General features: G+C 44.3%; 1 protein-coding gene across 50 annotated transcripts in view; it reads left to right on the top strand.

Annotated features, from left to right (window-relative positions):
• The window catches only part of LOC113582932 (protein tyrosine phosphatase receptor type D), a 404,960-nt gene that overhangs the window by 126,810 nt on the left and 263,910 nt on the right, over nt 1-14,240 (top strand). For all 50 annotated transcript variants that reach the window (XM_035529853.1, XM_035529844.1, XM_035529843.1 and 47 more), the window contains exons 5-6: nt 8,565-8,637; nt 13,096-13,176. The gene's annotated coding sequence lies outside the window, so the exon portion shown is untranslated. The remainder of the gene's footprint in view (nt 1-8,564; nt 8,638-13,095; nt 13,177-14,240) is intronic.

Genomic DNA, 14,240 nt, shown 5'->3' with positions numbered 1-14,240 from the left:
CTGTGGCGTTGCACAAAATTGCATCAATTGCCAAAATTAAATTACCAAGGCCCGTCCGAGACTGTGTTTGAACATGGGTGTCCATGGCCGCGCCTTGCTCCGCCTTCCCCTAAGAAAGTGGCAGCACATGCAAATGAGCAGTGACCCAATTTCCCAGCATATTATTAACCAGGCCCACCTCTCCTCTTTACAGCAGCTGTAATAGCCCACAATGGAGAGAGAGAGAGAGAGAGAGAGAGAGAGAGAGAGCGAGAGAGAGAGAGAGAGAGAGAGAGAGAGAGAGAGAGAGAGAGAGAGAGAGAGAGAGAGAGAGAGAGAGAGAGAGAGAGAGAGAGAGAGATTTTTTATCTTTGGTCATCTCATAACGGGTTCTCACGCTCCTCTAGCAGCCTTAACGAAGGGGGCGGGGCATAATGAGAAAAATGAGGCGGCGCTTTAAAGCAACTTGTGTGACTGACAACCCAAAGGGCCTTAAATATCAAACTGTATTTGAATAAAACCAAAATAGGAGGAAATTGGAATGCCGTTGTTCCATTCACTCCCACTTCCTAAACCCCACCAAAAACAGAACATTTCGCTCAGTTTGTGTTTTTGTCTATAAAAGCATAAACTTGGTCTCTGAACGAGGTAAGACTACAGAGTCAGGGACAATTTAGTGTAGGTGCTTGGCACTGCTGAGGTCAGAACAGGGACATACTTCCTACTGAATCACACACACACACACACACACACACACACACACACACACACACACACACACACACACTCTGCTATAGATGTGGGATATTTCCATGGACCTTAACATTAAAATGAATATTTGGGTTTTCTTAGTTCAAACAAAGGCTGCTGTTTATGTGCCTGCATTTTTTCTGTCCTCATGGGGACACGTTGTTGCAGGCACAAACAGAACCTCATACACTGTTGTTATTCCAAATGTGGACGACAGAACCATTTTAAGGGAGTGTCCCACAATCCCCCATTATAGCACAGCCAGAGAGGAGCAAGGCAACGCTGTCGTCCTAGACACCGCCCGGCCCCTCCGTAACTTCGCCGTGACCCCACTGCCGTACCAATTTCCGTGAACTACTACGGGATGTTTATTCATTTGTCTGTTTGTGTTTGCTTGTTTATAATGGGGGAAAATAAGATAAAGAGCCTGAACAGGCGTGACAGGTGCAGTCAGAATAAAAAGGGGCTCAACAGTGACCCCTACTGGATGGCTGGTGATGGTATCTTGTTTAACTTAAATTGACCATGTTCTTCTCTGTTCATCCTTGAGGACCAAATGTGTAGGATATCTGTGTCTGTGTGTGTGTGAGGGAGAGAAAACAAGAGAGATAGAAGGGGATATGAGGCTGAATAGAGATCAGGTGTGTTTCAGGTTATAAATATAAATCTTTAAATTTTTTAGCACAAAGAACTGTTTCAAGTATCTTTCAAACCACAAATAACTGTCCAGAGTTGCCAAGAGGTGGGCAGGATCCATTTTTGAGTTGTCTTCCTCTCATCCACAAAGGACATATGAAGCTGTCCCTCTCCACTCTTGAGTGCAGTGGGCTCATTAGGTGTCTAGACATGGATCTCCATAAAGCTGCTTTGTAACATTGTAAAAAAAAAAAAGCACTGTATAGGTAAAATTGACTTGACCCAGACTCGCATGCAACGTGAGTGAGTGAATATTTAAACAGTGTCCTACTTCTGAGGGTCGCAATAAAGCCGTCCATTTGGGGAATAATATTCCAGAAAGGCAGCAGAAGCAGAAAGTCCCTATAGCGGAATACATCAGCATGCCAAAATGGAATATTTAATCAAAACATAAACAATTCTCACATGCGTCGACGGTGGGGGACTTCTTTCTCCATCCCTCATTAACACACACAAAGGAATACTCTGGTGTTCTGTTTATAAGATTTGTTTTGTTTTCATTTTTATTTTTGCATGTCTCTTGCCCCATGGGGTGGCTGCTAAGTTTCGTGGCTATGTTTCCTCCATATTGTCTATGAGGCTTTCCGGTTCCCAGCATTCCAGGACAGTGCTGCATGGAACTCGCCACCACGGTTCATTAAAGCTACTGTGCACAGCTGCGCCGTGTGCGGGCGCACGAGAGTGAGAGACTAAATCAGAGTTTTGTCTGCGTGGTTTTATAGCTCATATACCACTGCGGTCCTTTAGTCGTCAAGGAACAACCTCTCCTCTCCTTTCCTCCTTCTCAAACTCATCAGTATCAGGTGTTTTCTTTCCAAGAGAGCACAACGGTTCCAAAAAGAAACATTTTCATTCCTGCAGAAAAGTTTGGGAAAATAAAAAGCCTTTAAAATCGTGGGTCCTTCACCATAAGGGCAGTAGCTGCCCCGAGGATGGTGACTATTAGAGCCAAACAGTGTGTGAAAGATTGTAATGGCTATAGGCAGATTTGAGTTTTAGTGTGTGAAATGTGTTAGTAGGCATCCTTTTTAATTCCTGGGATCCTTCTCATTTTATAAAGTGGCACTCCTTGAATTGGAGCGCCAAGCAGTAAGGCCCCGCTCACATTGTAAGATCCTGCCAACATCATACGGCCCCGCCATGTTATAAGCTCCCGCACCCCAGTATGACGCCCCACTTTCATGAGCCATTAGCGCCTTTTGCATCATTCATCAACATAAAGTTTGGTAATGAGAGAGTAGGTCATGGAATACGTTCATCCAGAGATTCCAGAGATTCCAGTGTGGATTTGTATGTACCAATATACCTTAATTATACAGGGCAAAAGCTCAGTTGAAATGTGCTGGAGTACGTTTGGGGTAATGGCATGTTGAATTCATATTTTTTGTTTGTTTGTTTTTTTGGCATACCTTTGAATAAATTAGAGGGTTTTTTTCCCCATTAGTCCAGATCCAGGTCTTTGGGAGTTTTTGGAATACAATCAGGAATGAATTCTAGAAAATGATAGAACACCTTAATAGTTTGACTTCATTGTTGCCCAAAGCGCTACTACAGAAAAATAACTCTAGATTCTAAAACTATATAATCTATATATAGATTATAAATATGTTATATCTATTATGTCTGCTACATAGTTCTTCTTGTTTCTGGGCTGGGTGTGAAAGTTTAGGCCTTAGTGAGACTGTCCATCAGACAGCCAGACAGGTGTATCTGTCGCAAGCCTGCTGCATTTTAAATGGAGCCTGTCTGTCTCCTGCACCCTGCTTCTCTATTATGCTGACGCAATCTGGCAAACCTGCCCTGTAACAGCTCAGACAGAGCCAACTTTAACCTACAAAAGCCTACAAATCCCATAACTCATTAGATGGGGCTCTAACTTCATCTTGATCAGAACAGACATCTCTAAACTCTCCTTATAATAGTTTTTTTAATTTAATGTCTACAGTGAAAATAGACTTCAGAGCCCATGATTAATTTGGGAGAATATGAGAATCTCTATATATAAATGAAGGTATGTGCATATACAACTAGAGGGTGGGGTTCTCTGTTTGTTTATGTGAATCTCTAGTGCAGTGGTGAGTCCCCTCTCACACTATTACGTGTGCTGGTATATCTGGGTCACCAGTAGTGTCACGCATTACTAGATCAATAGCACCGACTTGTGGTAAATTTGAGACCTACACACATTCACACACACACACACATTCACACTCACACTCACACACACACACACACACACACACACACACACACACTCACACATACTCACACACACACTCTCACACACACACACACACACACTCACACACACACACACTCACACACACTCACACACACACACTCACACACACTCACACACACACACACACACACACTCACACACTCACACATACTCACACACACACTCTCACACACACACACACACACACTCACACACACACACACTCACACACACTCACACACACACACTCACACACACTCACACACACACACACACCACCACCACCTCCATCTCCTGTATATCTCATTCTTCCTCTGTTCTCTCAGGCTACACTCTTTCTTCCTTTCTTTCTTTCTTTCTTTCTTTCTTTCTTTCTTTCCAATTTGCTCTATGAGTATTTCTTTCAGACATCATCTCCTTCATCGTTTATCTCTTTTAACTTGGTTTCTTTCCTCTCTTCCCCATGTTCTTTCTCCCTCACCTCTCCCTCCATCCCGCTCTCTCTCTCAGATTTATGACCATTGCTCCATGCTCCGCCCCCTGCTGTCTGGCCTACTTAAGCGCAGCAAGGAGTCACTCCCAGAGCCCCCAGATTAATCCAGTTACGACAGAGCTGTGTGTGTGTGTGTGTGTGTGTGTGTGTGTGTGTGTGTGTGTATGTTTGGAGAGGGATGCGCTGCATTTGCATGACCTAAAAACGCCCTTCATTTCTCTCCACCTCATATATCACACGCGCACAACACACACACACACACACAAATCACACACACACACGCACACACAAATCACACACAGAATAAAGATTTATTATATAATAAATCTCAAGGCATTATATAATAAATCTCAAATACAGTATGCATTATTTTATTCAATCTGGTTGATCTGTTGACCTGAAAAACCTCTAGGGCTTTGAGAGAGAGAGAGAGAGAGAGATAGTGTGTGAAATTCATTCATAGCTGCTCCTTACATTTAAGAAGGAGAATGGGGAGAAATAAGACAGTAAAGATGGATGGATGGACTGATGGATTGATGGATGGATGCTCCCTAGGGATGGTGAGCTGGAAGATGATGCTTTCAGCTAGGCGGCGTATAGAGCTCAGTGCCAGGTAGTCTAGGCCAGGAAATAGTCTTATAGTATATGATCAATGCTATCGTTTTCAGCAGGGCGCGTGCAGGTATGGGGGGTGGGGGGTGCTCGAGGCTAGAGTTTCTTAAAAGGCCTTTAACCAGACGCCGCATCTCCCTTTATTAGATTCCCCCTCCTCTTAATGCGTTCCCTTTCTTTCTCCCCGGCGTTCTTTTCTCTTTGGGTTTCACTCGATCTCAGCTCTCGTCTTGCCGTTTCTTTCACCGCAGTATCTCTCTCCGTGTCCATCCCTTATCTGAACCCAACACCCCTCTGCCACCTCCTTCTTCACGCGTGGCGTTTTAAAGGATAAGGATCGGGCCTCAGTCACCCGCTTTCCGCTTTTACCCGCTGCCGTTCCGCCTTGACGGAACGCGCCCGAAGGCTAGCGCACTCAGCCGTGCGCTCCCCCCCGTGTTACCGTGCGCCCCCGAAGCCTCCGTCACGGCCGGAAACATCACTGCTAATCACGGCCGCCAAGCAGGAGAGACGGACGTGCTGTCGGCGAGCAGTCCAGCTGCCGCTCCAAATGCCCGCTGCTGGTGGCGCGCCGCACTTTGAAGCATCGCGCCGTTAACGCGAGCAGCTCTCCCGGGGTAACGCTCGCCAAAGCTCGTGCACACCTGTTTGGGATATAATAATTACGGTCCTTTGAAAGGATGTAACACCTCGAGAAGACGCGTTTCTCTCAAACATTTTTAAAAATAACTACCGACCACAACGCGTCTATATTTAAAAGTTCCCTAAAAGCTTAGTTTCGTTCCTGGGCGTGGCAAGGGTGTAGCTCTGCAGCTGACATTCAGCAACCTGATTATTGCGCACGCAGTGTTTCAATTCCGTAGCGAGATAACTGCACATTTAAGGTCACGGAGTATGCTTCTTAACCCCGCGTAAATACTCATTTGTTTCAGTTCCCTCGTAAACATACGGGGGAAATGAACGCAAGCGGCAGCGTTGGCGCGTTATGTAATTGCCAGCCGCAGATCTCCCGTGTTCTCCCTGCCGCGTGCCGTTGCGCGGCGCTACTGACCGTGACGTTTTGGGCGCAGGGCCCGAGCATGCGCGCGCACACGCGCGCTAAGCCGCCGCCTGCTGTCGGAGAACCGCGAGACCTCCTTTTCCTTCGTGCCGAGCACGTGTTGCGGAGCGGCAGACGGGCCAGCACTGCGCCGCGCGGCGCTTTGACAGAATGGTGTCAGATAAATGTGTGATGTGTCTTAGGCACCAAGTGCCCGAGAGAACCAGCAGAGCACACCTGCCGTGAACAACGAAAGCGGTGTGGTGTGAAGCAGCTCGCCTCTCCGCCCCCAGTTAAAGTTTTAATCACACGCGAGGGGAAGGTTAAATTTAGAACTCCAGCGCGTGATCAGGATCTGTGAGCTCCTTTTCACTGTAGAAAAGGTATGTGGGGTTTAATACCTGGATGAGAAACCATGCAATTTGGTTGATTGACTGAAGGCAATCCTGTGCTATATCAGGTTTTAGTACTATACACTTGTAAACTATAGCTTCAAGCTCATGGTAGCTAGCTGTTCAGATATGAGCTTTACAGGGGCCCAGGGACTGTATTGTTGGATATGTCCTAAAGACAGCTTTGACCTGGAGCCCTTTCACTCAAAGCTTATTGGTCATTAGGGTTGTCTGTCTTCCCCGTGGAACTATGAGAACCCGCCTGCACTCACTCATTCTGCCTGGGCATGTAGTACACTTCTGCCAAAGAATCAGGTTTTTTTTTTTTAAATGGACATCAAGCTGAACATATTTAGCTGAAGCAGTAGAAGTGAATTATAATGCTGATGATTATATTATTCACATCTCAGTGTCTGCCTTTTTTTTCCTTGAGCCACTGTTCCCCCTCCCTGGACCTGTCCTTGGTTTGCTAAGTCTGCCATGTGCTCTATAGTCCCAGGAAACTCATTCATCATCCATCATAGATTATCACAGTGGAGTTGACCATGCGTCGGCTGCTTCCATCACACCATGTGACACAGAAAAAGACGGAAGAGGGAACAGGTTTTTACTGTAGGGTTAAACTAGAAAATAGTTGAAATAGAATTTAGAGTCGAACGGCAGTGGGCCACGATGGGAAGGGCAGCGAACACCTCAGAGTGGTTACAGATTTGCTCTGAGCCTGGACGTGTGATCCCATCTGGTCAGACTTTTATTTCCCGTTACAGGAATCGGCATGTTCTTGTTCTTTCGTTAAGACATGTTAACAGGCGAACCGCGAGCGCTACGTCTGTACCGATGTATTGCGCTGTTTTGTTTTGTTTGTTTGTTTTTTAATGATCACTTCTGGAGCGACTGCGACGATTTTAATGCGAACACATTTAAAACGATTAGCGTCGCGCTAGACCATTTGTTAGCTCATTCGTCTCCTCCCCGAGTGCGCGCAATTGCCGCGGACAGGCGCGCATTAGCATGGCGTCTTAGGTGTCCGGGACCGCGCCTCCGCAACTCATTACGCTAATTATGCAAGCTAATTAATGCGTGTTCCGTGTGGGCGGGGCCAGAACGCCGGCGCTCTACGCTTGGCGCAGCCAATTTTGGAGTGCACTTCAGGAAAGAGAAGAACCTTTTGATCATGCGGGTAAACAGCTAGTCGTGCATAATTAGGCGGTGTGCGCTAAATGAAGAGAGGGTTCTCTGGAGCGCGGTGGAGACGCCGCTGAAACAGTGAGGGGAACAAAAGGCGTCGCTTTTGGCGCTGCCCTTTGTGTTCGTTTTTTGTTTCGTCCGGGAATGGTACGGTGTGTCTCGCAGAGAAAACAGAAAAAAAAAGTCAAGGACCAAATAGGCTCCGTTATCTTTAGTCCAATATTATTATTATTATTTTGCTGAAAACATTTGAAAAACATTTTGAAAGCATATATATATATATATATATATATATATATATATATATATATATATATATATATATATATATATATATATATATATCTCCAAAGAACATTCCGGGACAACAGTGTACTGTAGAGATATTCAACATTGTAGTAAAGTACACAGTTTCCAGAGAAACAACGTTTACGACAGACGTCCTTCATCAGCTTTGCAAGCAAAATGGTATATAAAGCTTCTTAGGTGTTCTAAATGTATATGCAATGTCTCATTGGAAGCACTTGGCCCATGCTCCGTCATTGATTAGTTTGTTTTGATGCTGTATGAAAGTGCTGTCTCCTTATCCTGTGCTCTTTCCATGCCATTGATTGCTTGGGTCTGCGAGTGAAAGTAGTTCAAGTATGAGCTTGTTTTGAACACACCGTTATCGATTACTCAGGTCTGGCCTTGTGGGGAGTGAGAGGAATGGCACAGTCAATCAATCAATCAATCAGCAGATCAATTAGGTGTGTTGTGGGTTGAGTGCAAAGCGAGAGGGTAAATTAACAGCCGGTATCCCAGTAGACCTGACTGTCATCGCTAGCTACCACAACTTGTCCGAACACGACGGTCAAAATAATCGAACGCATATGTAACACACTTATTTATTGAGGATACTGCGATGCATTCGTAACGCTGTAAAGTATTTTAAGGTGAAGCACTATTAGGATTAGTTTTTAATTTGCTGGGGTTTCTTGGATCTGGGTCAATTATGATGTATGTGCAAGAATAAATGTGCTGGTTTCTTTGGGGGAAAACTCATTATTTACTTTGAGCTGATGTCGAACTGCATGTCCTATTGACTGATAAAGAGAAAAGGTGGTCATAAGGTCTGACTCTCTCTCTCTCTCTCTCTCTCTCTCTCTCTCTCTCTCTCTCTCTCTCTCTCTTTCTCTCTCTCTGCCCTTCCAGGGAAATTCGGAGGAGTTTTGTTCTTTCGTTCACCTGGTTGGAACAGCTTCACCATCCTGTCCTCCTTACACTGGTAAGACTAAACATCCAGCATGACCACATGTGTTAATGTCAAACACACACACACACACACACACAGAGTCTCTTAATCTCACCATACTATCTCAAAATGTCACACAGAAAAAATGGAGGCCCCTGTGGTAAATGGGCCCAACCACAGCAGCTGACCACGTCAAGCTGACCGATCTTTCCTGGACACTCGACGCTCAAGGGTCTCTATCATTATGTTCAAGTGACCAGCTGAAAGACTAACACAAGCACACCTACAAGCACACCTCTTCTCTGTTATCTGCTCTAAGAGGAATCGCTTCTGACCTGCTGGTGGCTAAAGGAGACTTGCTGTGGGCTAGTGGAAACTTGGTAGCTTACTGTGCCCCTCAATATGTTTCCAAAGTCACTCATATGATGCCCTTCCCCGTGTGCAAATCATCCGTAATATGCCCTGGAGGAAACATATATTTCATTGACAACAGTTAAAAACATAAATACCCGGTATAGAACTAGCATACTCAGTCAAATTACAAAAGCTACTTAATATACATGGCATTAGATATTAAAAACATTTATATAGCACAAGACCTGTATGTGTCAAAGTTGTAAGTGTTTGAAAGGGGCCATAATTGCATGAAAACTATATTTTATAATAAGCAACACACGGACTCGTGATTATATGATTTTTACACACCTTTTGCACGAGTGCATCAGGATCACAAGTCAATCACTGAAAGTGCGTAGACACACCGCAATCAAAACAGCCATTTCAGTTAAATATCCACACTGTAATGATGCAAAAAAATTCACATATAGTCCCCTGTGTTGGAAATAAACCCCTTTGAACAGGCAAGAGAGGTCAGACAACTAACAAACACATTTCACAGAGGGGTTTGTCAACCCCATTAATGAATTTATGCTAAAATAATGCAAAACCTATGCTAATGTATGCATACGAATCTTCATGAGCCAATGAGTAGTTTCTTCCTCTGTATTAATGGCACTGACTTATATTGTGCTTTGAGGTTTTTCCATGATGGTGATATACATTTAGAGATAAATGCAGATCAATAAAGGCTGTCCTCACATCAGGCTGATTTACGGCTAAATCTAAATGTACACTTAACTATATTGATCGGTGTATTGATCACTGATCAGTGTGCATTTCACTTTATTGCCATTGATACATTTTCCCACCACAGAACAGGAGGGGTAGAATTAAACAGATCAATCCCCACACTGAAGTCATGCCACTTTCAACAGTGCCCTAGGAATGCCGGGTGGTTCTGAGGTGGCCTGTTTTAGATGGCTTTAGCACGGTTATCGTACAAAAGCCCAAAAGCCTGTCAGGATAATGGGGTTTCCTCAAGAACCTGGCAAGGGCAGGAAACAGAAAGGAGCAATCATTCCAGGTCCCTTGCACCCTAGACACGACCTCTCGTTACTGCTCCTCTTCATCAGGTGCTGTAGAACCCTGTGTACTGAAACTTCTAGAAACAGGATCTGCAGTGCCTTAACATCTTGTGTCTCATAGCCATGACATACTGCTCTAAACTACAATAATATTCATAGACATAACACACTGCTCTAAACTACAATAATACTCATAGCCATAGCACACTGCTATAAACTACAATGATGCTCATAGCCATAGCACACTGCTCTAAATTACAATGATATTCATAGCCATAGCACACTGCTCTAAACTACAATGTTCATAGCCATAACACACTGCTCTAAACTACAATGATGCTCATAGCCATAACACACTGCTCTAAACTACAATGATGCTCATAGCCATAACACACTGCTCTAAACTACAATAATACTCATAGCCATAGCACACTGCTCTAAACTCCAATAATACTCATAGCCATAACACACTGCTCTAAACTACAATAATAGTCATAGCCATAACATACTGCTCTAAACTATGATACTCATATCCATAAAACACTGCTCTAAACTACAATGATGCTCATAGCCATAAAACACTGCTCTAAACTACAATTATATTCATAGCCATAAGACACTGCTCTAAACTACAATGATGCTCATAGCCATAACACACTGCTCTAAACTACAATGATACTCATAGCCATAACACACTGCTCTAAACTACAATGATACTCATAGCCATAACACACTGCTCTAAACTACAATGATACTCATAGCCATAACACACTGCTCTAAACTACAATGATACTCATAGCCATAACACACTGCTCTAAACTACAATGATACTCATAGCCATAACACACTGCTCTAAACTACAATGATACTCATAACCATAACACACTGCTCTAAACTACAATGATACTCATAGCCATAACACACTGCTCTAAACTACAATGATATTCATAGCCATAACACACTGCTCTAAACTACAATGATACTCATAGCCATAACACACTGCTCTAAACATTGTACAATGCTTTATCACAGCTTCACTCCCATACATAGTCGCTACTGATGTTAGCACTATGAAATACTGGAACTTGATGTATATTGCCTATTGCTGTGCTGTATGTGGTCCGTATGTGTACTGCTTGTATATGGTGTCTGGTGTGCTTGATTGATCAACAGCCAGACCCAAACACCTTGTGTGTGTGTTCGCATACTTGACCAGTAAACCTGATTCTGAAGAAACTGTCCTTCAGTTTCTTCTCATCCATACTCATCCTCTTCCTCTCCTGTCAATTATTGGCCAACTATTAGTGTGCAGAATTATTATGCAACTAAATGAAAAATGGATATTTTCCCATCTCACTTGTTTATTTTCATCTGTTAGAATACTAAACAAACAACTCAAAATTTACAAAGAAATATTTCTGACATTTCAATAAATAAATAAATAAAATCAGTGACCAGTATAGCCACCCTTCTTTTCAATATAAGCCATAACCCTTTCATTTATGGAGTCTGTCCGTTTCTTAATCTGCTGACAATCAACTTTTTGTGCAGCAGCAACCACAGCCTCCCAGACACTGTTCAGAGAGCTGTGCTGTTTTCCTTCACCGCAAATCTTCCATTTAAGAAGTGTCCACAAGTTCTCAATCGGGTGTAGGTCAGGTGAGGAAGGGGCCATGTCAATATTCTTTCATCTTTAAGGCCTTTACTGGATAGCCACGCAGTGGAGTGCTTTGATGCATGCGATGCAACACTGTCCTGCATAAAAATCATGGCCTTCTTGAAAGATGCAGACTTTTTCCATGTACCACTGCTTGAAGAAAGTGTCTTCTAAAAACTGGCAGTAGGTTTGGGAGTTGATTTTGAGTCCAACTTCAACCCAAAAAGGTCCAACTAGCTCATCTTTAATAATACCCGCCCATAGCAGTGCCCCACTTCCACCTTGCTGGCGTCTGAGTTGAAGTGGAGCTCTGTGTGTTACTGATCCAGCCACGGACCCGTCCATCTGATCCGTCAAGAATCACTCTAGTCTCATCAATCCCTCTGTACTCACCCTGGCCCTGCTTCTGTTCTCTACATCTGTGTGACCACTGAGCAGTGAGACTTCTCTCTCCCTCTCTATCTCTCTCTTTCTGTATTCCCCTCTGTGGACAACAGGACAGTAGTGTGTAATTGCCTTCAGTTTGCCCTCTGGGCAACTCCCCTTTCGCCTGTCCCAGCTGACATCCTTCAGGTCCTCTGTGTGATCTCTGTTCACAGCTCCAGCTCGGCACACCCCGCTTACCCATGCTTACACCTTGTTCACTGGCTGCCCCAGGGCCCTTGGGAACACGCGCGCACGTGTGTGTGTTCTGGAGCAGCAGTGTGTTGAGTGCTCAGTGTGTTGTTCTGGAAAGCTTTCTCTGCTTCAGAGAAGAGTGTTTACTCTGAGCAAACGGCGCGGCTCCTGGGAGATTAGTGGACTAGCCTGGGAGACTGATGCAGGACTCCCTGGAGATTCACGGACTAGCCTGGGAGACTGGCGCAGGACTCCTGGGAGATTCATGGACTAGCCTGGGAGATTCGTGGACTAGCCTGGGAGACTGGCGCAGGACTCCTGGGAGATTAGTGGACTAGCCTTGGAGATTCGTGGACTAGCCTGAGAGACTGGCGCAGGACTCCAGGCTGTGGCAGAGAGGATCCTGAGCAGGAGATGTGTGGAGGGATTAAACCACCTTGAGTCCAAATTGAGCAAGCAGCTTGGGGCAAGAGTTTTGATTTAGGGTCAGGTTCTGTCATGTTTCATTTAACTGGACTTAGTAGGATGAAAAAGGCTACAACTGATCCCAGGTCAGTGCTTTTGGCCTGGGGAGTTTGGCAAGTCTAGGGGAGAGAGGAGTATCAAAAGCATGAACATCAATAAAACACTGAGCTACAGCTGAATGTTCATATTTTTGCACGAGTGACAATCTCAAAAGAAATGTAGCTGTTGACTCTCACATCCTCTCTCTCATCCTCTTTCTCTCCTCGCTTTCGTTCTCTCTTTCTCCCTCTCTCTCTCTTTCTCCTTCTTTTTTCTCATTCGCTCCAGGTGTGTCAGGCGCAGTCACACCCTGTTCGGGATATCTGACTGAGTATGAAGACTTTCCCCTGATTCTCCACTCCACTCTGGGTGAGTAGACACAGAGCCTGTGATGTCATTCCTAACCGAACACAGTGAACCCCCCCCCCCCCCCCCCCCGTCGGCCGCTACGCACAGCTAAAGCTCGGGATCGAACCTTAAACATCGATCTTTTCATCACCTGCGATGATTTATTTGAAATGTTCATAAAATTTCATTCCCCAATTAAAAAACAACCCAAAACAAACAAAACCGTTCAGATCATTTTATGGGTACCCCGGTCTCTTACGGTGTGAAGACACATCCAGGTCTGCAAGCTCCATATACAACGTGATGGTAACTACTGGAAACCACAAGTTTCCATTGTCTTCTACTGCTAACTGGAATGGGCCATTCTGGAGCATCTTGTATACTGCCTGTAGTTTTTTATTGATTTTGTAGGGGGTTTTTTTTTTGTAGGTTTGTTGATTTTGTTGTTTCTTGTCATCTAGTGGCACAGGAACATCTTTGTAAGGACACATTCTCAAAACATTAACGTGAAAAAGGTTCACATGGCGTAAGGTATTAGAAACGACAAACACAATTTTCTCCCACTGTACTGGTCATCACTGTCCACTGGGGGAAAAAAAAAGTGTGATCCCATAATATAAAGACAAAGTGCAGCTTTGATTTCTGAAGGAGGGATGCAGACGCCACCGCTGGGTTACGTCCCAGTCACGCCCATATTAAAACGGCCTTCGGACAGATCAAGCTGTGTGTGTGTCGTTTTTGTCTGAAGGACTATTCTCTCCCATTTCGAGGTCCATTTGACTCTGAATGAGCTGGTGCGTTTCTCATCCGTAAAGATATCGGCACCGCTGCGCCACCGCAAACAAATCTCGGGTATGGCGAACACGGCTCATTACGCCCAAACGTAATTAAACTAATTATCTATTCTAATTCACCAGAGAGACACCAGAGAGACACACCAAGCTTTAGGAATGGAATCCGCTTTTACCTGAGTATTTCTGTAATACTGTGTATTGTTTAAATGTCATTTGTATTGCAACATATAAGTATGCAAATAGTCAAATATGTTCGAGTGAAGTCCACATTAATTACTAAAAACACACTGC

This window comes from Electrophorus electricus, chromosome 9 (genome assembly GCF_013358815.1).
Source record: "Electrophorus electricus isolate fEleEle1 chromosome 9, fEleEle1.pri, whole genome shotgun sequence".
In the NCBI taxonomy this organism is placed as follows: domain Eukaryota; kingdom Metazoa; phylum Chordata; class Actinopteri; order Gymnotiformes; family Gymnotidae; genus Electrophorus; species Electrophorus electricus.
The sequence above is the reverse complement of the archived record's forward strand: the minus strand, read 5'-3'. Positions and strand labels throughout refer to the sequence as shown.